The following is a 21,247-nucleotide window of genomic DNA, read 5'->3' on the forward strand; positions in this document are numbered from 1 at the left end:
TTAATAGCTTCTTTGCTGATTCCAATAACTCCTGAATTTGTAAATTCAGGTCATTTTATTTGAACCATACATTTCAAGTGAATATTAGTTTGGTAATTTATACTTCAACACTGCCACATTGGTATCTGGTGTATGTCTATCTGTCTATCACTTTAAAAACAAGTCCTGAATTTTGTAAATGTGTAAAAATATAAATAAGTCAATGCATGAGCTTTCCAGCCTTGTCAATGCTGTTTTAATTCCACTACTAAACAATTTCAATAAGGATTATTTTGCTATTTGCCAAGTCAGACATCTAGAAAAACTAATGGAAAGGTCATATTTTATACGGCCACTAAGTCATCTGAGGAATTCACCAATTCCCTGAGTTTGAACTTTTCTGTACTGAAAGGTTAATTCAAATGAGAATATGTTCTACTTGTGTTTACAAGGTAAAAAATGAAGTAAAAGGCACTTGAGTAAATAATAACTGACACCTTTGAGAGTCAGCCTATTCAGTTAGGTGCACCTAAAGACCCTCCGAGGTTATGGCATCAGCAGATTGGTCTAAGAAACAAGCACCCCTCTCGCCAGTCCTTTAGCCCAACCCAGAGGACACTGGATCTGAAAGATCATATCTCTGTTTGCCAGATGTAGTAGTTCCCAGCCTTTTGATCAGCTACATGAAACTCTTGGGAATTTCACCCTGCTACCAAACTGTGAAGGTCTAGCAGCTATTAAGCTATCGACTAAACTAGGGACGTTCAGGCAATGTCAGTGAAAAGACAGTGATCAACAACCAGTTGGAGACAACCAGGCTGATTTTCCTGTGGAGTGGGAGAATATCCCTGATGACTGTGCTCAGATGTGACTCCCCAGGATGTGGGATGTTTGCAGAAAAAGAGGGGTATGGCAGGGTTGGTTCTGTAGCCCTGAATGAGGTCACTTTGTTTATCTATGAAAGTGGAGGTTAGCCTTTAAGTTATATGAAAGTATAGAATGTTTAATCATCATCGCTTTCTCTGGAGAGGTTTTTTTCTTCTCCCCTTCCTTTCTTTCTCCTTCTTCTCTCTGTTCTTCTCCTTCCTTTCTGATTGCATTCAAGGAGTCAAGTTCCTCTGAAGTACTTCACGTCCTCACCTTATCCATCTCTTGTTGAGACAACCATGCTTTCTCTCCTATTTTTAGTTTTGTTGCAGGTACCTTGATTCAGTTTTGTCCAACTGATTCATTCCAGCTAGCTTCCTTTGCCTCAGAACAGTCACTGTAAATGGCTTTGGGGAATCTGTGCTGGAGCACTGGAACACAGCAGTGATGTGGTTTGCCTGAACTATGCAGGGCATGGTAAGGGTTATGAATTTTTGGCATTTCCCCCATGTTTTTCCAAGAGCATGTCCCAGAAAAAGCCTCCAACTAAGCAATGTAAACATTTGAGGAATGTGACCTGCAGAGTGCTGCCACACGCCATGTAGCAGGAGAGCACAGATACAGTGCTTTGTGATTTGAGATAGTCTGTCCAGCTGCGTACCTTGCTTCACTGAGGCTCACGTTTGCAATGCTGTACAGTATTTTTGTTACAAAATAATACACATATCAGTAATAAAATGAAAGCTTCTGCGGCAAGCGATGAGAGTTAAATTTCTATAAGTAAGGATCATGACATTTTTTGTCTGAAAGCATTTATAGGCAGTATTAAACTGATTAAAGGATGTAAAAGAAGAATATCATTTTTAAAGATTCAGCATTTCTGAGAGGCCCGTGAAATCACAATTACAACCCACGTCTTTCTTAAGACACTAAAAACACTCCTTTTTCTCATCAGCATGTAAGTAAAACCTTTGTAGAGAGAATTGAAGTAAAAGATCAGAAGAAGTAAAAGACCCATGGAGAACAAAAAGTATATAGGGTATTTGCTTGGCATATCAGAAACATAGTCATTTTAGGGCTCTGCCTTATTCAGGTTGGGGATTAATGTGGAATAGATCCTCTCATTTTAACCAATGTCCATTTAGAAACTCTGATAGGATAAGGACATTATTATTTACTGTTGTTCAGTGAATACATAGTAAGTGTAAGCTCTGATAATCTGATTCCATTTCTGCACACCTTTCCTTTGAAAAAGCTTCTCTTGTCAAAAGTAGGTTTTGAACTGGTAGTATTAAGGAACTGATTGGAATTCCAGTGAACAAAAAGTCCCTCCCTAAGCACAAGTTTATAAAAATGATTCATTAATAATTTAAAATAAATGAAGCTTCATCTGTCCAGATGTAACAGAAGAAAAAGTAGATAAACAAAATACAACTAAATACAGATATCTCCTGCCTTACGTTGGTACAACAGTCATGAAGCTAGTGTTTTTCAGTCCCAAAATAATGAATTTTGTGTGCCTGACCTTACTACGTAAAACATTCAAGCAGAGATGTAAATTGTAAGAATATATGGCGCAGTTGCCTGACATGAATATTTCAGGCAAAAGTTTTTAGAATGCCTAAATGTAAGTTTTCTGAATATTTACTTCTACCGACATAACATATTTCCCTCTGTAGAAGCCAAGGGCAACTAATTCATTATTTAAAATGGAGCCATCATGAAGCAGCTGAAGCTGTTGGTAATCCAATCTTCAATTAACACATCAACAATCAGTAATTTTATTGTTGTGATGGGCCCTTATGGAGTCATAAATTCACATCAGTAGTGGTGTTATTCAGAGGTTAGTACTGCTCCAGTATTTCCAATTTCGTACTTTCCCAAACTAATTGTCACGAAGATGTGTGGTGTTTTAAAATACCGTGGACCTTGATTAATGCAAAACCACTGATAGAAATCTATAGCTCTGTCAGTTTGCCCAAGCTTAGCATTTGGTCCATTGTACAGAATGGACCTAGACAAACAGAAAATTTAAAGCAGTGAAAGAGGAAACCCCTGATTACAGTACAAGATAAATTTTGATACTTCCTTTTAATTTCCCTTATTTGTACCTGTATTAGAAAGACCTATCCAATCTAGTAATTCATTTAATGTCAGAACAGAAAATGATACATGAGTCTCTGGGTTAGGATATAGAAATTTTATCTAGAAAACACTTCTTACTGATGAACTCAGCTAACAGAGCTAGAGAAAGAAAGCAATCTGAGCTCGTCATTGTCTTAGATGAAATAAATAAGCATTGAGGAGTATAATTAGAAGTGACAGGCACAAAAATACTGTGAAATTCATATACACTTGAATGGATACAATTTTTTTTTCTCCTTGACTACCTTTCATAATGTTTCATTAACCTTGGTGGATAACTTCAGCAAGGACATTTATTTGCCAGAACCAAGGAAGTCGGGTCGTTGTGTATTGGTTATGTATAAAGATGTTTTCTCTTCTGAAAAGAAAATTCCTTATCTGTTCCCTTTCCTTTTTCTCTGTTCTCTTTTCTCCCGACATTTTTTGTGATGCTGTGTAACTTAAAAAATAGAGCTCTTTAATGTAGGTGTTCTATAGCAAGCAGTAGAGTGCAGTCCTTTGATGTGTATATTCCAGGTCACTTTCTTCTCATATTTTGCATCACCTAACATCTCCGTGGCCATGGTAGGTTATTATCTTATCTATTAGATAAATTTCTTTGACTACGTGTATATGCAGCTGAACTGAAATGCCTTAAAAGTTAGAAAACTAGGTATTTTTGGCATCTTCCTTTCTCTAACTCCAATCTTTTCCAACCCAGCTTCTCCAGTTTTACTTTCTGACATTGCTGCAGTTCTGTCTAGAAACCTGTTGCTGTCCTCACTTCACCCCATGCAATTCACATGAACCTAGTGTCTCCCAGCTTTCAGGCAATGATTCATACCTCCTACCCAAGGTTGAAGCTGTCAAACTGCACAGGTTTTTCTTTGACAAATGACTGTCCTGTTAAAAAGCAGCCAACACGTCTACGCAGTATGTGCTATAGCAGTTGGGGACAAGAAGAGGGAGTGTTGGGCCCCTCTCTCTCCAGCTCTTGTAGCTGAAATTATATTTCCACAAGGGGAAAAAAAAAAAAAAAGTATAAAAGAAATATGCAGGTTGAATATATCCTGAGTATAGAGTGGTGTTGACATCATCTTTATGTGACTTGATTTGGAGAAAATAATAATAATGAAGTGTGAAAATCTGAAAATTGATCCACTTGAACATAGGAAGGCAGCCTCAGAAAAACCACAGAAGGTCAGTTCCTCTTCCCATTACACTACAATGTCTCAGCTGCATGGAATAGTATTCCACTGCATGCTTGGCATTTTGGTAATGTTCATACCATAGGAATTTCCATGGCTTCTTCTAGATAGTCTCTACTCTTTTACTTGGAAAGTTTCTTGGTGCAACCACCCTGGAATTTCCCACCAGTAGCAGGTTAAGGAAGGAGCTGACTGACAGCTCAAAATAATTTCAAATTCCTTCTGATTCAGAAAAGATATATAATGGCATGCTCCCAGGGAGTGGCAGGCAGCAGTAATTTCTTCGCAGGTTATGACAGTAATTTAGATTAATAACTATAAATGAAAGAAGGAGTACGCATTTCATGGAATCATAGAATCACGGAACGCTTTGGGCTGGCAGGGAGCTCAAAGCCCACCCAACTGCTGCCCTGGGCAGGGCTGCCCCTCACCAGCTCAGGCTGCCCAGGGCCCCATCCAACCTGGCTTTGAGTGCCTCCAGGGATGGGGCACCACAGCTTCTCTGGGCTGTGCCAGCACCTCGCTGCCCTCTGAGTAATGAATTCCTTCTGAATATCTAATCTAAGCTTCCCCTCTTTTAGTTCAAAGCCATTCTCCCTTGCCTTCCTTGATAGATCATCATGTAAAAACTTTGTTTCCCCTCCTGCTTTTAATCTCCCTTTAAGTTGCAGAAGGACACAATGATGTCTCCCTGAAGCCTTTTCTTCTCGAAGCTGAACAAGCCCAGCTGCTATGCCTGACTTCATAGGAGAGGTGCTCCAGCCTTCTGATATTTTTCATGGCTCTTCTCTGGACCGGCTCCTACAGTTCCACACTCTTCTTTTGCCCGAGGCCCCAAGCTTGGATGCAGTACACCGGATGTGGCTTCATAAGAACAGAGCAGAGGGGCAGGATTGCCTTCCACTCCCTGCTGGCCACCCCTCCGCTGATGCAGGCCAGAAAATGGTTGGCGTTGTGGGCTGCAAGTGCGCAGTGCTGGTGTGGTGTGCAGGTTGTAATTTGGGCACTTGGTGGTGGTTTTTCGCAGGGCTGGTGTGAGTGAGTTGGTGTGTCCGCGCTTGCCCGCAGGTAGGAGGTTGTGGGCTGAAAGCAGGCGGCGTTGGAGTGGAGGGGAAAAAAAGGATGTTTCCGCCTGGTTTCGAACCAGGGACCTTTCGCGTGTTAGGCGAACGTGATAACCACTACACTACGGAAACTGCGCGCGCTGTGGGGTGCGTCGGCCGCACCGGCACGTTTCCCTGAGGGCTTCAATCCACGAGACGCCTCGGTGGCCGCGGCCCTCTTGGTGGGCTGCGTGCAGACCGGGAGCGGCGCTTCCCTCATTTCTTCAGACGGGAGCTTCAAAAGATGCACGGCCTCCTCCTGCCTCACTCCCATGAAGCTTTCGTTCCTACTTCATACTTTCCTTCTAAAGTCATATGAAACATTTCTACAGTTTGCAGCTTCTCAGGCATGAGGTCTTCCTTCTGCCTGCTGGTTTCCTAGCTGTGAGCAGTCTGTCTCCTCCTCCAACCGTCCATTTTTGCCATCCAGGTTACATAGCATACACAGGAGGAACGAGATTTAAGATTTAAGCTCTCTCCTGGGATCTTCCCTGAGAGAGGAGCTTTGCAGGATGGCTCAGTCAGACCTAGCTGCCCAAAGAGCCATCCCCAGCTCCCGTTCCAGCTTTGCACCTGCTCTCTGCTCCTTTCTCAGCCATCTAATGCCAGGCTCTGTCCTGGAAGAAAAACTAGTCATGAAAAAATATTGGCCTTCTATCAGGTTTGCTCATGTTTTGCTCCAACATGGGAAGTGTCAGGGTAGGACTGCCACTTTTAGGACAGCAGGTAGCTCCAAGCCCTTTGTGACAGCTTTCTGCTGGGGTCCTCACTGTGATCTCAGCTTTTCTGTGCTTTGCTCAAGGCTCTGAAACATCAGCAAATGTCTTGTTGTTGTTGTTGTTTTTCCATACCAGTACTAGTTTCTATTCTCCCAAGAACCATAAGTCACAGCCTGTAGCTCTTATTTTTTCATAACTTTTTCAGATTTCTCACTTGAGAGAAAGCCTTTCAGCCTGCAGGGATTTTCCTCTACACTTAGTCTCACCTGAATCTCCTCAATGACTTTCAGCACAATTAGCTTGGTAAATAAACTTTTAAATGTTGTAGTTTGCAGGAACACTGTGAAAGATTTCTGTTTGGCTTGATATGGCTGCTTTGAAGTGATAATCTACTGGGTCAGGCGGGGTACTGTCAAAGTAAAATGAACTACAGAGAGACATGGAGGTAGTGAGCATGATCTCGGACACCTTATACAGCTATTGCTTCATTTCCATTTTAGATGCCCAGTCCCCAAAGCAGGGAAGGTGACCTCAGAACAAAAGCCTACATTACTTGGGCAAAGGAAAGAGGCACCACGAAGGGCTTCCAGGAGATCCTTACCACCAAGGCATCAGTCTTTCTGGACTGAGTGGAAATCAATAGGAAATGACAGCTCTTATGAATGAAAGTTGCTTATTGAGCACAGGAAGGAATTTACCTGCCTTTTGCATAGCAGCTGATTATTTACAGTGTTTGCCCAGCGAGCCATAAAGTCACTGCAGGCCTTCCTCAGCTCTCCAGCTCTCCCCTGCCAAGATTTCAGTCTGTTCTTTGGGAAAGTGGCAGTGAGAGGAAAAGAGGGAATGGCCTCAAGTTGCGCAGGGGGAGGTTCAAGCTGGATATTAGGAAAAATATCTTCTCAGAAAGAGTGGTGATGGGCTGGAACAGGCTGCTCAGGGGGGTGGTGGAGTCACCATCCCTGGAGGTGTTCAAGAACCATGTGGATGCGGCACTGATGGACATGGTTAATGGGCATGGTGGGCATGGGCTGTCGGTTGAACTAGATGATCCGAGAGGTCTTTTCCAATCTTAATGATTCTATGATTCTGTTCTATTCTATGCTTTGGTGCGATTCCAAGTCCTGTTGAGGCCTGCTAGGCCAAAAGGAGCCAGAGGACACCATCCAGCTGGATGTAGGTCTCTACTCTACTGCTTGTAATGAACATTGCCAACACAGAGACTGTCCTGGAAGCATATTTCCTAACCAACATTGCCAACACAGAGACTGTCCTGGAAGCATATTTCCTAACCAAGCATCCCAGCACCCAGCTATAGACTCTCCTTGTTTCCTTCCTTCAGGCCTTGTAATCCTTTGCTCCTGCTGCTCTCAGGCACAGGACAGAACACCCTGCCTCCATAAGCATTCATGTAGATTGCATGTTTAACCGGGACACTAAATATTCAGGTGGTGGGGCCCTAAAATTCCATGTAAAGCTAGAGCTTTTGTCAGGTGTGCAACCAGCACCTCAGGCTTCTCTACAAAGCTTGAGTGAATATGGAGGTGGGTCACAGCTGAGCTTTACATGGAGACAGGGTGTCCACACTGCCCACCTCCAGGGATACCATCACCCTGTGAGCACTGTTTATGACCAACGAGGAGAAAACTTACACGTGGGCTTTAGGTAATTCTGGAAAATAGCTGCTGCACAGATGCATAGGTACTTTAGCCAGAAGTCAAGCAGGGCTCTCACCTGTGGGTGATGTACCTTCACACCAATTTCACCATTCCATCAGCCAGCAGAAAGCTGCTTCGTCCTCAGGGACTTGTGGCTGCTCTGCCTTTATGCTGTTTGCAAGCTTTCTGCCTCTGGTGCCAGCACACACAGCATGCAAGCAGCAGGGTGTGAGCGAGCTGCTTACAACACCGGGGCAGAAACAGACGCATCCACGCTGCCATTTATCGTCAAACTCCAAACCTCGTACCAAGTGTTGTTGCAGCCTCCATCACACGGGGCGATAATTATGACATTCTCAGCGTTTCCCTTTTGTTGGGCATTAAGTGCCAGCGGGGAATCCGAGCGGCTCTTTGTTGCACTCAACTCCACCGGGGCTCTCCAACCCAAACAACCTCCCTGCCCCCCTCCCTCAGGCAACGCGCTGGCTGAGACGGGCAGACAATGAACTTGGGGAAAATAATTAAAATATATGTATATTAAAAAAGGAAAAAAGAAAAAGCGGAGACGCGACACGCGTGGTCGGGTCCATTCCGAGCACAGAGAGAAAGGCTCTGAGGGGCGGGGGCTCCGGGCAGGTACCGGGGCGGGGCGCTGGGAGGCCGCCACAGCCCGCTCCAGTGGCCGAGCACCGCAGGGAGGCGGAGGCGAGCGGCCAGCCGGGAGAGAGGGCACGGAGAGGCACGGGAGCGACCGGGTGTACCGTGCCGCAAAGAAAGACCCGGTGGGAAAGTGGAAGTGCCACTGGAGGAGAGGCGACTGTGCCTCGGCTGCGTCTATTCGAGGTGAGTGCCGGGCTGGGAGGCACAGCCCTTGTGAAGGAGGCACGGCTGGGGAGCTGATTCTGCGAGTGTGGTTGGTGTGTGGATGTTTTTTTTTTTTTCTTCTCTTTTTTTTTTCCCCTCATTTATTTCTTTTTTCTCTCCCCCCCCCCCCCCCTTTTTTTTTTTTTTTTTTAAGTCCTTTAACGTTTATTTATTTATTCGTATTTATCTTCTCTGCGCGCGTCCCGGCAGCCCGGCGCCAGCCCTGCCCCGGTGCGGGTGGGGGATGAGGAGTGCCGGGCTGAGGGAGCCCTCCCGCACGCGTCGGGGCCGGCGGGCAGCGGGGCGGGGCGCGGGTTTCCTTATCGACACCGGTTTTCGTCGCTATCGTCAATCGATTCTGTCGCAGTGTTTTGAGGAAGAGTGCCTTCCGAGGGGACTGAGGGGCAGTGCTGTGTGCCGGGCTGGCTTGCATCAGGTAGGTCCCGGGCCGGGCCGGGGACCCTCGATTCGAATGCGGTCACTGGGGGTTGGGGTTGCAGCCCTTGGAGCCCGGTCGTGAGGGTGCTGGGAGTGTTGGCTCTGGGGGTTGCGTTGGGGGAAAATGGCTCTGTCCTCCTTCCCTTTGGAAGATTCCGTGTTAGAGTCAGCCGGGAAGAAGAGGAGGAGGATGTGATTTATATGTTTGTGCTGTGAACTTTCTTGCTGTGGGAAACTTTTGGACTTATTGTTCTAAGTGGAAAACCTGTGCTGCCAAGCTCAGTGTCAGCCCCCGCAGAGGGCAGGGGTGAGTGAGGCAGCAGCCCGGGGCTCCGGGCAGGGCTGGAGTCTGGGTGAAAGCTCAGGCAGACCTTGGTCCCTGAGACCACGCTCTGGAGCTCTGCATTCTCCAAGGGTTGTCTACACTCATTGTCATCAGTGTTTGAAACCGAGATGGAGCAGGCAGTGCAGATGCAGTAACCTTTTAGGCAGCATTTTACTTCAGGAATGTTTTTTTTGGATGAAAAAACATCACCTTTTGCTGAATATAGAGTAAGTTTAGATTTCGTTGCCAGTGTGTGAGATGTGGCCCGAGGGGGAGGAAAAATGTGCATATGTGCAGAAGGTTCAGAGCGATGGGACAAGTTTTCTTGGCTGGACTATTGTTGGGGAGCAGCAGGGATGCCATTAACAGCACCAATAAAGGCTGGGATTAGGGTGATTGGTGGAGCAGAGCTCTGAACTGTTAAAGTGATTTTGTGTTACAGTAGCATTCAAGATATCCCAGCTGTAAATCACATTATGCAAAGAGAAAGCCAACCCTTGGCCTGAAGGGATGACATAGGAACAGCAAGCAATTTGTAAGAGGAAGGAACAGAGTGGAAGTGATTTGTCAGGTGTTACACAGGTTAGACCAAAACTGAAAGTTTCCAGGTTGAAACTGGCTTTGTCTATTCTGTTATAGTGTTTGCTCATTGTGAGCTCAGTCTTTCTTGATTATCTATTAATGTAGCAAGCGTTAGCAATAATGTTTGAAGTACAGTGCACAGAGCACGTGTTCAATGTGGAAAGTGAGAAATGTTCAAAATCTTCTAATTGAAAGATCAAAATACTTCCAACTGGGTGTAGTGTACAAATTGATTTCAGTAAATGCGCTTTGGGCATAGTATATTTTTAAATTGTACCATAGAAATTAAATGGAGCTTGAGTGGTTTGGAATTTGTAATGTTGGTTGAGGCAACTGACCATCATGGAACAGTGGTTTATTGTGCTGCTTTGAAATCGCTCTTGCGTTTTATGCTAGCATGATGTTACTTTAAGTAGTACCATTATTTCAAACCAGCATAATGAGATGAAAAGCACTTGGCAAGCACTCCTGTAAAACAACATTTGAGTGCTAAATTCAGATCTTTGCTTGAAAGTATCTATAAAATACCATGCTTAGGGTGTCATACCAAGGAAAATAACCATCTAGGTTAAAGCCTTCTTAAACCATTTTTGACTGAATGACAGCTTCAACCACATTCTAACTTTTTTTGAGGGGAATGATTTCTGAGCTTTGACATGGAAACTGACAAAATGATCGTGAAATGAGCACCTGTAATAAGTGGGACACTCTTAACAAGATGGATTACAGATCTGAATGTGAGCTTCTTCCATCTCACTTGGTTATCCAGCCAACAGGTTATTTCAGAGTATGATTTGATTGCTTGTTTTGTAGAAAATATGCTTAAAAACCCAGTTTAGGCAGATGTGCACCACAGGTGTGTTTTTTTTGTTTAATTGCAAGATATAGCAGAAAATGTTCTTCAGATGTGAATGATCCTTTCATCCAGGTGTTCATAAGCATTTTTTCTTTGTCATTTTTTATAGACTTGTACAAAGTAGAAAACATTTTGTTAGCCTTAAAATGAGTGAAGAAGTCAGTGCAGCCCAAAAGCACTTGGTCTGTATCTCAGGTTAAACTGCGCTTTGGCTCTGTACTGTCTTCCAGATCGTAGCCTAGCAAACCAACCTCACTTGCACATTCTGTGTTTTTTCAGTGACATTTTCTTTCTACTACTAACTGTTACCAAGATAATTGTAGCTAATGAACAGAGGACAATGTTGTAATCCTGCACGAAATTAGCAATAACTGGGGATGCTGTTGATGGTATCTGGAAATACCATGTTGTCACACGTTGTCAACAATAACAGCTGCTGGAGATACTTGCCATTTTGTGGGCCAGGCCTGCTGTTTTAAGACTCTGCCAGTTTCACATGAACTATAGTTTGATGCATCTTCCTGAAGGGGGAGGGGAGGGAAGGGAAAGACACAACATTATCAATACAATGCAAAAATATTCCTGGCAAGCAGTTAGCTCTAGCCCTTGCACTTAGATCTCTTAATTTTCCCTAAATTGTATGTGTTTCATGTGCTGCCAAGTCTGGCTATTAATTCACTTAGCTCCTTAGAGACATGCCACAGCAATAAAAAGAAAAAAAAAATAACAGAAACATCCCCAGCAATGTATATATTGCTATTGACACAGCCTTTTTGTCAAGTAATTTGTAATATATTGTGTTCTGACTCATGGTCACTCTTATTGTATGTACAGAAGAGGAGGGGTTGGTTACGCATTTTGATTTTTTGCTTCTTCTCCCTAACTGTTTCACTGTAAAATACTGCTACTCCTACTCCCTGGAACTGTTAGCGTAAACGTGACCTGTCTTTGGGTATGGTATTCTCTTCCCTGGGATGTTTGAGACCTTGGAAAAGTCTGTGGTGCACCTCTAGCAGCTGTAGTTCCTCTTGGGTCTGGAAAACAGCCTTAGGAAGCTGTGCAGGACCAGGATTCAGATTTTGCTTGTGGCGAACCTTTGTCTCTGCTACCTTGTGATTTAGCTAAGATGTGGCCATTGTGTTACTGTGCTTTGTTGTTTTTCCCTAAAATGATTTGCAGTACCATTCTGAGAAAGGCTGTTGTGTCAGCAGAACTTGCACTTTCTGAGGAAGCGCCCTGCTTCAGGCAGAATATCTCTGGTCATCTGCAGTGTTAATGAATATTTGAATAGAGGGGGCTGAGTGGAAAATAATTGAGGTTGCTGGAAGTTGCGGTGGGAGAAGAGTAATGTTTAAAACTATCAGCAGTCTTTTGTGCTGTATGAATTCTTTGGAAGGGTATGATCATGGCTTATTTCTAGCGGATGCAGCAAATACTCACTTCTTGCTGCGTTGACTGCTGTAGTGTTAAACAAAAAGAGATGTTGCATTGTGAACTTAAAAAAGAGATCCCAACCATGTGGCCTCACAGGTAAATATCTTCAGGGTGGTTGGAATAACTGGGAGATTTGGGTTGCACAGAGGGAAGGAGCTGCTTGTTTCCAGCTAGGCTGATGCTCGCTTATCCCTTTCTGGAATTACATTTGTGCAGTGCTGATACCAAATCTGAGCTTCAGTAACCTCACTGTGAAGAACAGCATGGGGCTGACACCGGTGTTGATTTTAATATAGGAACTCTGGTGACCAGGCTGAATTTTTTATTTTATTTTATTTTATTTTATTTTATTTTATTTTATTTTATTTTCTTCTTTTTCTGGTGGTTTTGAGCTGCTCTCATTGGAGCTGGTGGGAGAAAGAGGAAATATGAATCCTTCCAAAAAAAAAACCAAAAAACAAAAAAACCCCAAAACAGCTTGATTTTGAGCAGCTGACAGGTGTCTCGATTTGAAGTTTTTTTTTTTTTCTTCCTGATACCTTTTAAAAAAGCTAAAAATGTCTGTGCATTTATTTTTTTGTGATCACAGATGGTCTCATTTGAGACTAGAAAAAGATGCAGAATGTTTGGGAAGGCTGTCTTCAAGATGTATGGAATGTCAATATAGGTGTGCGTTGTTTTTTTTTTTTTTTTAAGCAGTTAAATATGTCTCAGCTAAATTGACTGTAAAGAAGTTACAACTGTTGTGTTTATATTGTAGTAGTTAACTGTGGATCAATTCTCAAGTGAGATGCCTTTGTATCAAGTGCTGCTTTATTAGAAGTAATAAAAAAACCCCCATCTATCGTGCTAGTTTTATCTCAGTCTGAAAAATACCATGGAAGAGGAGGGAGGACCAGGTAGTGTTGATGGTTCTATGTTTTTATGGTGTCAGCAACTAAATACCATCATGGAAACTCAATAAGAGCAAGAGTCCAGGCGGCCTAGGTAATTGAAATACAGAGATTAATTACCTTCTGGTATGTGAGTATATGGCCATGATGCTGTCTGCCATGTCTGCCTGTTTTGGAGCCATAGTGGTTGTGCAAAGGAGTCCTTGCCTGTACCTGCAGGAGTCAAATGAATAGGGTACTGTGGGGGTGCATTTCCTTTCCCTCGTGGTGTCCTACATGTTAGCAAAAAAGGACATTTTGGGCAGTTTGTCTGATCTAGCTTGTAGATACATGTGTGCTGTGTCCTAATTAGGAGTTTTATTTAAGGAACATTAGTGATTTAACACCCCGATCTAATTACTCGTAAGCTTCTTGCTAATTTTGTAATTAGCAATGGAGCAAGACATTTTATGGAAAATATACCCTTAAGGAAACCAGAACCACTAATTTCCAATGTTTATAGAGAGCTTTATTTCTATGACAGTGTTCTGTATGTAATGTCTAAAAGGAAATAGTAGTATGTGTTCTATTTTTACATAATGGCAAAGATGTTGAGCCAAAGGTTTACAGAAACTTAATACAGTCAGTCACCACAACCCTAATGACTAGTTTTTGAACTCTCATTTATAGCATCAGATTCTACTCGGATGTAACTAATGGAGGAGACATTCTTGAATTGCTTTCTACCACAGTTATCTTTGGCCTTCGAAGTGTGAGAAGAACTCAGGGTGTAATCAGGATGATACTGGCCATGGTCTTTCATAGTTTACAGCAGCCAAGGCAGCTTTTTTATATATAGATAGAAAGGTGCAACTTGGAGCAGCTGTAAGCCTGCTATAAAATGTCCTGTGGCCTTAGAAGGATAAAGCTGTCCTTATAGCTTGCTACCAGTTAGTCTATGATGTATGGTTCAGATGGACAGGAAACTTGGCAAAAGATATCCTGGCCATCAAGTAGGTGTTCATAGAAGTTTTACTTCCATAGAAAGTCTCTCAGGTGTTCTCTTGCTCTTGGTAAGCTGGCTTGCTCTTGTCAGAAATTCATAAATGTGATAAATTCTTAGGTCTGGAAGGCTATGCATGCTTTGCTGAGCTGAAACCTAATAATTTGGTTTCTTTAAAAGCTATTAGTGTATTATTATAGGTATTATAGTGTATATGTATATAGGTATTATTATATGTATTATAGTGTAATAAAGGTATTAGTGCGTTTAGAGACGGGGAGCTTTGTAACCAGTCTGGAGTAATATACTATCCGTAAGGTCTATAGAGAGAGATCTGTTTATTAATTTAATTGATGTAGCTGAAAAAGAAACAAACAAGCTCTTAGGCTGAGAATACCTTATTTCCTTACTGGACTGATGAAGCAATTAAGTGTAAAAGCTTGTCACTTGTCTTTAATGCGCAACAGTTGTAGCAAACTTTTAAACTAAATCTTTTGCTTGTCTGTACAACAAAAGGGTTCACTTTCCTGCAGATCTGCTTTGTGCTTGGGGAATCCTTGAGAGTGGATGTGCATTTAGCAAAAAAGCAGTAGGAATCACTTCAGAGTTCGAGATCCTGCCCTGCGCTGGCGATTCCTCAGTCCTGTCACATCTCTTCCTTTCCCAGCAGGACATGCTAGTCTACATCCCTGTGTGCCAACACAACTACAGAAAGGAAAGGATACAAAAACACTGCAGGCTGCTCGTCTCTGCTTCCACTTCCTACCACCAGCACTGCTTTTGGATGTCAAGTAGCCCAGTACTTTCTTGACCCCTTTCACTCTTTCACACTGAATGTTTTAGTGTCAGATACTTCAGTTTTCGTTTAGTACCGGGTTCAAGTTTTCTGATTGTTTGCAGTGCACATATGCTAATTAATTCTGTATCCCTACTAGAGATAGTGAAGTAGTACCCTCTGAAGAGGGACGGAGGAGAAAAAGGCATTGTTGGCTGCCTAATTTGCTGCAAGGCCTACTCTGGACAAACAGTATGGATACAAACCCTGCCAAGTCTCCGGCTTCCTCTGCTTGTGACATTTCTCTAGCACTCTCCTGGGAGGTCTTCTGCCCTTAACTGCCCCCTCATGCCTGTGATAGACAGAACTTGGAAGTGCTCCCAAGTGTCAAACCTAGCTGTATTTTGGTGCAAGCACTTCTAGTGAAGAGCCCAATGGTGGCTGTAGCTTACTGCCCAAAGAGGTCAGGGGATGGCGATGGCATCAGTGATTCCTATTCTGTATCAAATGAGACTTTGGTATTTAATGATCTTTTTTTTTTTTACGATTACAGACTTAATCTTTGGCCTCCTGTGAATGAAAATACTGGCAGAAGCAGCACACAGGAGTTGTAGAGTGCTCTAGTGTACAGCAGACTGTTCATCAGGATGGGAGATCCTATCCCAGTGAATGAAGGCTGAGGAAGCCAAGCTGTTTCGTGGCAACTTTTGTCCCCAGAGACTTAATTCTTACACGTTAATAGGTTGAATGGTTTTTATTTGTTTATTTGCTTGTTTGTTAGTGTAACTCCTATCTAGGCTTTCTATTTCTGTTCTTTCAGCTATTTTTGTTACACAGTTTCCCAAGAATGGAGAATACTACTTTCAAACTTTCTCCTTATTAGTTTAGAATACAGCTACTGCAAGTCTTATCCTCTAGAAAAAGCAGTAAAACGTCCTCATTATACTAACATTTCAAAGCCTTCAGGCTTCTGTGGCATAGGTCCCATTTAGACATCTAATAAATGACAGTCCTTGCCCACAAAAGCTTTATGTCTATCAAATGTGAGAAGAACAGGGGAAAATTAGGCCATGTCCACAGGGACAAATGAGATAGCAAATATAATTTAAGTCAGAGGAGTTTCATTAGCTAAGAATAATTCAGTTTCTGGATTTCTGCTGTATATAGGAAGCGGTCATTAGACTAGCTAATCTTAATATTTTAAAAACTGTGATTTAAATAAAATATGTAGGATTTTAGATAAGTCAGTTCAGTGCCAATGAGTGGGAAGGAATTTACTCATCCAAGACAAGCTGGGAGCAGAGGGAGGGAATGATAAAGCTGGTCTGCAGGATAAAGCCACTTACTCCTTTGAGATTGTCTGTGGATATGTCAAGTCATGCATGGGCATGGGCACAGCCGCAGCCCTTCACGAAACAATGAGCTGGCATTGGAAGGCAGATGTGGTCTCCCTGTTTTGTGAGGATGGTGTGCTGTGGCAGTATGCTGGAACTGTTTGCACTGCTTTGTCTGCTCTGGAGATTAAAGAAACGTATACCCAGTAGAAAACTGCAGGCCATTCATCTTCACGGTAAATGTTCCTTTGCTCACGATTTAATGCTCTGTCCTCTTCTGTGTTGGGGCCAGCGACATCTTGTGTGAGGTGGAAGGATCCTGTGGCATTGGTAGGCTGGCTTTGTGTATTCTGAAAGGTTATTTGTATTCTTAAACAGAGTGGCATTTGGGAGTGGCTAAGGGTTGGGCCCAAGTGTCTTTCTATGTCTGTGTTTAAATATTAGTGGATCATATTCCAAAGAAAGGGCAGCAGTGTTGTGGCTGCTGTTGCATTATATTTGCTGAACTTGCAGCTGTGGAGGGAGCCGTTTCCTTTTTTCATCTCGTTGATAGGCTGGGAGCATGTCTGTGAATTCCAGCTGGGTTTAGACTTGGGTGGAGCTTGCTGCCAGGGAAAGGCAGGTCTAGGTCACCAAAAATACAGTTATGGACAAAGAGCATGGGGTTGGATCAAAAACACTAGGGCTAGGATAGGGCTAGAAAGCACTTGTGTAGTTGTGTTGTGTTGCTTTCCACATCTTCACTGTATTGTTTCAGTATTCTTGGCTTAATTGTTAGGAGACATTAGCAATTCATGTTACCACTCGTAAGAGTAATTTAAAATGGCCAATATTGTTTGGTCTCTTTTTATTTATGGTGCACGCTCACAAAAAAAAAAAAAAAAAAAAAAACCACACACACACAAAAAAAAAAACAGTGGGAAAAGAGATCAGGCAATTTTAATGGGGAACAGATCAGATGTAACACAATGCACTTCTGCTTTGGTATTTAACCATGGGATGTAGGTAGGAGTTGTGCGAACCTGGAAACCTCTGGAACTGAATAAATTAAAATACTTTGTGTATAAGCGTAATAATAGCCTTCAAATTGCTCTCAAAACCCTTCATTTATCCTTGCTAGCTTAAAAAAAGCTACAGATTTGCTTGCAGATCATTTCTTATTGGCACTTGTTAAATTTCAGGCAGCATCTGACAGCTGAAAACTGCAAGTGCCATTTCGAGCTCCCAGCTGGTGCTGCCACTGGCTACTGATGACCTTTCCTCTTCCCTTCCACAGGCATAATGGTTCAGAAGTGAGATAATAAGATAAGATGCATTAAAGGAAAAGAGAAAGAAAACCAATCTCAGCCTGCACCACCCATCCTTCATTTTGTGACTCTCCTGTCTGTTTTTTTTTTTTTTTTTTTTTTTTTGAAAATGCAGGCAGTGACTGATTGTGGCTCTTCTGCCTCAAACAGCATTTAAATTCCTTTTTGAAATGATTCTTTCAGAGTATTAGTATGACCGTTGGAAATTAGGGCATGAATGATGGTTAAAGTGCCATATATATATAAAATAGTGTGTATGTGTGTATATATATATATATATATATATATATATATAATAGTAACTGAGATAAGTGCTTAGTCTTGTTCCATGTTAAATATATTTTTTTAGTGTTGTTTATTGCTGTTATCTCAGTAATTAGCTCAGGATCAATGTCTACTATTTTTTTTTTCTTCCTCTTCCTCCCCATAGAGCCCTTAAGCAATGTGACTTCTTCCTGCTGTAACTTTACAGGCTACCTAGGGACAATTTGTTACAGCGTCCTAAACAGTGTTGAGTAAAGTAAAGCTATTCTCATTAGCTGTTCTCATAGCAAAGTCTCAGCACGGGACACCAGTATGTCTTCATTTGTTTAATAGATGTTTTGATCCAGTCACAGAGATGGCATTTAACTGTGTTGTGGCTTTCAAATCCTGTGTGAGTTAGTCTTAAGTGACCAAAATCAATTGAAGATGTCTAAAGACTGTGTGACTGATGGACATGATTATGTTTACAGAATAGTTAGGCTTTAAAAGAGTTCAAGGTTTGATGAAACAATAGCCATGGGGTTGTTCATCTGAAAGAAAGAATTGCTGGTAGCTGTCCTCCATCAGCATGTGCCTTCATAGAATCACAGAACTTACACAGAACATACTTATAAATATTTTTTTCACTGGTGGAGTTAATGCTTCTGTAGTAGCAATGCAGACCAACTTAGGTGATGCAAAATTAATACAGTAGTGTTCCTTGATGCTTAACTGACCTCTTCTGAATTTTATTTAAAAAGAGTTCTCATGCTGTTAGCTCATATGGAGATCTTGCTGGTCATGCTAGAGGATGCTGGAAACTAGTTCCATTATTATTTTTTTTTATTATGTTCCTGCCAAGGAAAGTTAGATTTTGTTGGTGTAAGCTAGTTTTAAGGAGTTAACAAAGTCAGTTTAAGGGGTGTGGAAATTTGGATTAACATCCTGAGCTCTTCTAAGGAATTGTTTGAGCGTGTAATAGTCGAAGGCTGCCTTAAATATTTTATTCAAGGTTACGCTGATAATTTCACTGCAAATTGTATGTGTCCTGGGAATCTGAGAGAACTGCATATTGATGCATTCACTGAACTGTGCTTAGTTAATGTGCTGATGTGGCTGATATTTAAGATGTGTTTGGGCTATATTTTACTTTAGAGTAAAGGTATTTGTAATATCAATATGACTAATGTACTGTGGGATGCAGCGTGCCATCCTCTCTCATGTGCACGTTATGGCATGGAAAGAGAGAAAGTGAAAAACATATTTATGTGGGTTTTTCTGTGTGTAAATTGTAACATAGACCAACACCTCTTTCGGCCTTTGTGCTCTACAAGATAAAAGCATAAGCAGCCTATGCTTATCTTATCGGTGACGTGACAAACAGGGCTACCATTTCAGTCTCCCATAGCATGCTGATGATAGAGCTCAGTCAATTCTGGGATGCTCATACTCCATCACAAAAATTAAAGTATTTATTGGTGCTGGATGCACCTCCCACAGTGCTGCTTAGACTCTGGGATGTAATTTCCTAATTCCTAACTCTGACAAGTGTGTTTGTCATCCTCAGACATTAAAGCCATGAAAGCTTGTTTGTAACTCTCAAGCACTGCTATATGTATTTTTTTGTGTGTGCGTCTGTCTGTGCAGATCTCCAATGGCTGCTCCAAAAGTAATCTCTCCCATGTTATGATGTTGGCTCACAATGTCAGAGGTGGATGTTGGTGATATGGCAGGAGAGGCTGAACCTCCCTACCATGATTCTGTTATATTTTGTTGTTGTGTGACAGATGGCAGCAGAGGGGCAGCCTGACAGAATGGTGTCTAACATGAAAGTGAGTATGAAGCGAAGGTGTGACACTCAATTACTCTAAGCAGAAAAAAAAAAAAGAAGGCACTCACTGACATACATTGACTCTTGCTGAGCATTTATGGAGACCAAACAGAGGATGTGAGCACAGTGAGGTGGTGGGTGGTGTATTTCAGCAGTGGTGACAGCAACACTGGATCACCTCCACTGGTGCAGATCTGTATGAGCGCGGCACGCAGGCTCTTGTTCGTTGCTGGTGAAAACGCAGAGCTGATGGTGGAAACTGTTCAAAAATAGTGTTTTGTAGCTGAGAATGTGCTCTATCAGGTAGTGGTGTGTTCTTTGTAGCAATAGTGGTTTCTGTGGAAACAGATAGAAGGCATTACTTTCAGAGTGACCTCTGTGTGTGTGTATGTATCATTTTGATTTAGCAGAGCCTAACGTGGAGGTCATCCTGTGATACAAATAAGTTTTTCTTTTACTAGTAGGTGGCTCTTAAACTTTAGCCAGAATCTCTTCTGCAGCTGAAAGTGCAGAGTTTACAAAGTTCAAATTCTGTACGGGAATGTACTTGTTAGTGAATTTTGTAAGATAAAATGACCAGCTGTCATAAATCTTATTAGTTTGTATCCAGAGCTGCAGCATTCTGTTAATGTGATGATTTTTTTTTTTTTTTTTAAAAGTCCTATACATGTACTTCAGCAATTTGTCATTGCTTTTCAAGCTTATTAACTCATTAAGTAGCATTTAATGAGGATAACCACAAAGTAATTAATTTATACAGCACGTTTATTGCTTCCCTAATGAATTTATGTATCAAATTTAGAGCTCCACAATGAATATGTTAATCTATTTTTATATTTCATATGCATTTTGTTTACTGTGTAAATAAAAATGCTTCTTTAAGGTCTTTTTTCTGATCTATGTACTGAGTATAGGCATAAAAGGGCTGGGAGGCATGGCCTATGAGGAGAGGCTGAGGACACTGGGCTGTACAGTCTGAAGAAGAGGAGGCCAAGACATGACCTCATTGCTCCCTGAGGAGGGGAAGCAGAGGGAAGTGATGAGCTCTGCTCTGCTGCTGGGAACTGATGGCAGGACACATGGAAATGCCACAAAGCTGCACCAGGGCAAGGTCAGACTGGGCACTGAGAAACATTTCTTTGCCAGAAGAGTTGTCAGTCAATGGAATGGGCTTCCTGCAGATGTAACTGATGCCCTGTGCTTGTTGTTATTCGAGAGACGTTTGGACAACACCCTCAGTAACATGTTGGAACTTCTGTTTAGCCATGAAGTGGTCAGACGCTTGGGCTCAGTGATCTTTGAAAGTCCTTTCCAGCTGAGCTATTCACTTCTGTACTGTGTCCAAGCGTGGTGCAGAGCTAGGTTGCCTTAGAATGCACTCTAGTAACATCAAAGCTTGTGGAATTCTTTGTCATTTTTAAAACGTTGGGGATTTTCTTTCACCTGGGAAAACTTGTCCACAATCAGAAATGGGAATTTCCCTGGAGGTTCTTCATGGGAGAACTTATCTTTTTTCTTAAAGCCAAGCAGCTACCGAGGAATTGGGAGACTGAGGAATTGAATACTCTGGTATGTTATATTGAAACAACCTATATGTCAGCTAATAATTACGTTGGATGTAGGTGGCAAGGTTTGGTAGCAGAGGGGCTGTGTGGGTGGCATCTGTGAGATGAAGCTGATGTCTGCCCTGTGCTGGACACAGTGAGTTTCAGTCATCTTTGGTAGCCC

General features: G+C 42.2%; 1 protein-coding gene and 1 non-coding gene across 2 annotated transcripts in view; one reads left to right on the forward strand and one right to left on the reverse strand.

Moving 5' to 3' along the window:
• Positions 1-5,301: 5,301 nt before the first annotated feature.
• TRNAV-AAC (transfer RNA valine (anticodon AAC)) lies at positions 5,302-5,374 on the reverse strand. Its single transcript has one exon. It is a non-coding gene; the product is annotated as a tRNA-Val (tRNA).
• Positions 5,375-8,341: 2,967 nt separating this feature from the next.
• Positions 8,342-21,247, forward strand: part of MYO16 (myosin XVI) — a 345,270-nt gene continuing 332,364 nt past the window's right edge. Inside the window, exon 1 of the mRNA XM_052705804.1 lies at positions 8,342-8,498. The gene's annotated coding sequence lies outside the window, so the exon portion shown is untranslated. The remainder of the gene's footprint in view (positions 8,499-21,247) is intronic.

Source organism: Tympanuchus pallidicinctus, unplaced genomic scaffold, assembly GCF_026119805.1.
Source record: "Tympanuchus pallidicinctus isolate F22 unplaced genomic scaffold, pur_lepc_1.0 scaffold6, whole genome shotgun sequence".
Classification (NCBI taxonomy): Eukaryota; Metazoa; Chordata; class Aves; order Galliformes; family Phasianidae; genus Tympanuchus; species Tympanuchus pallidicinctus.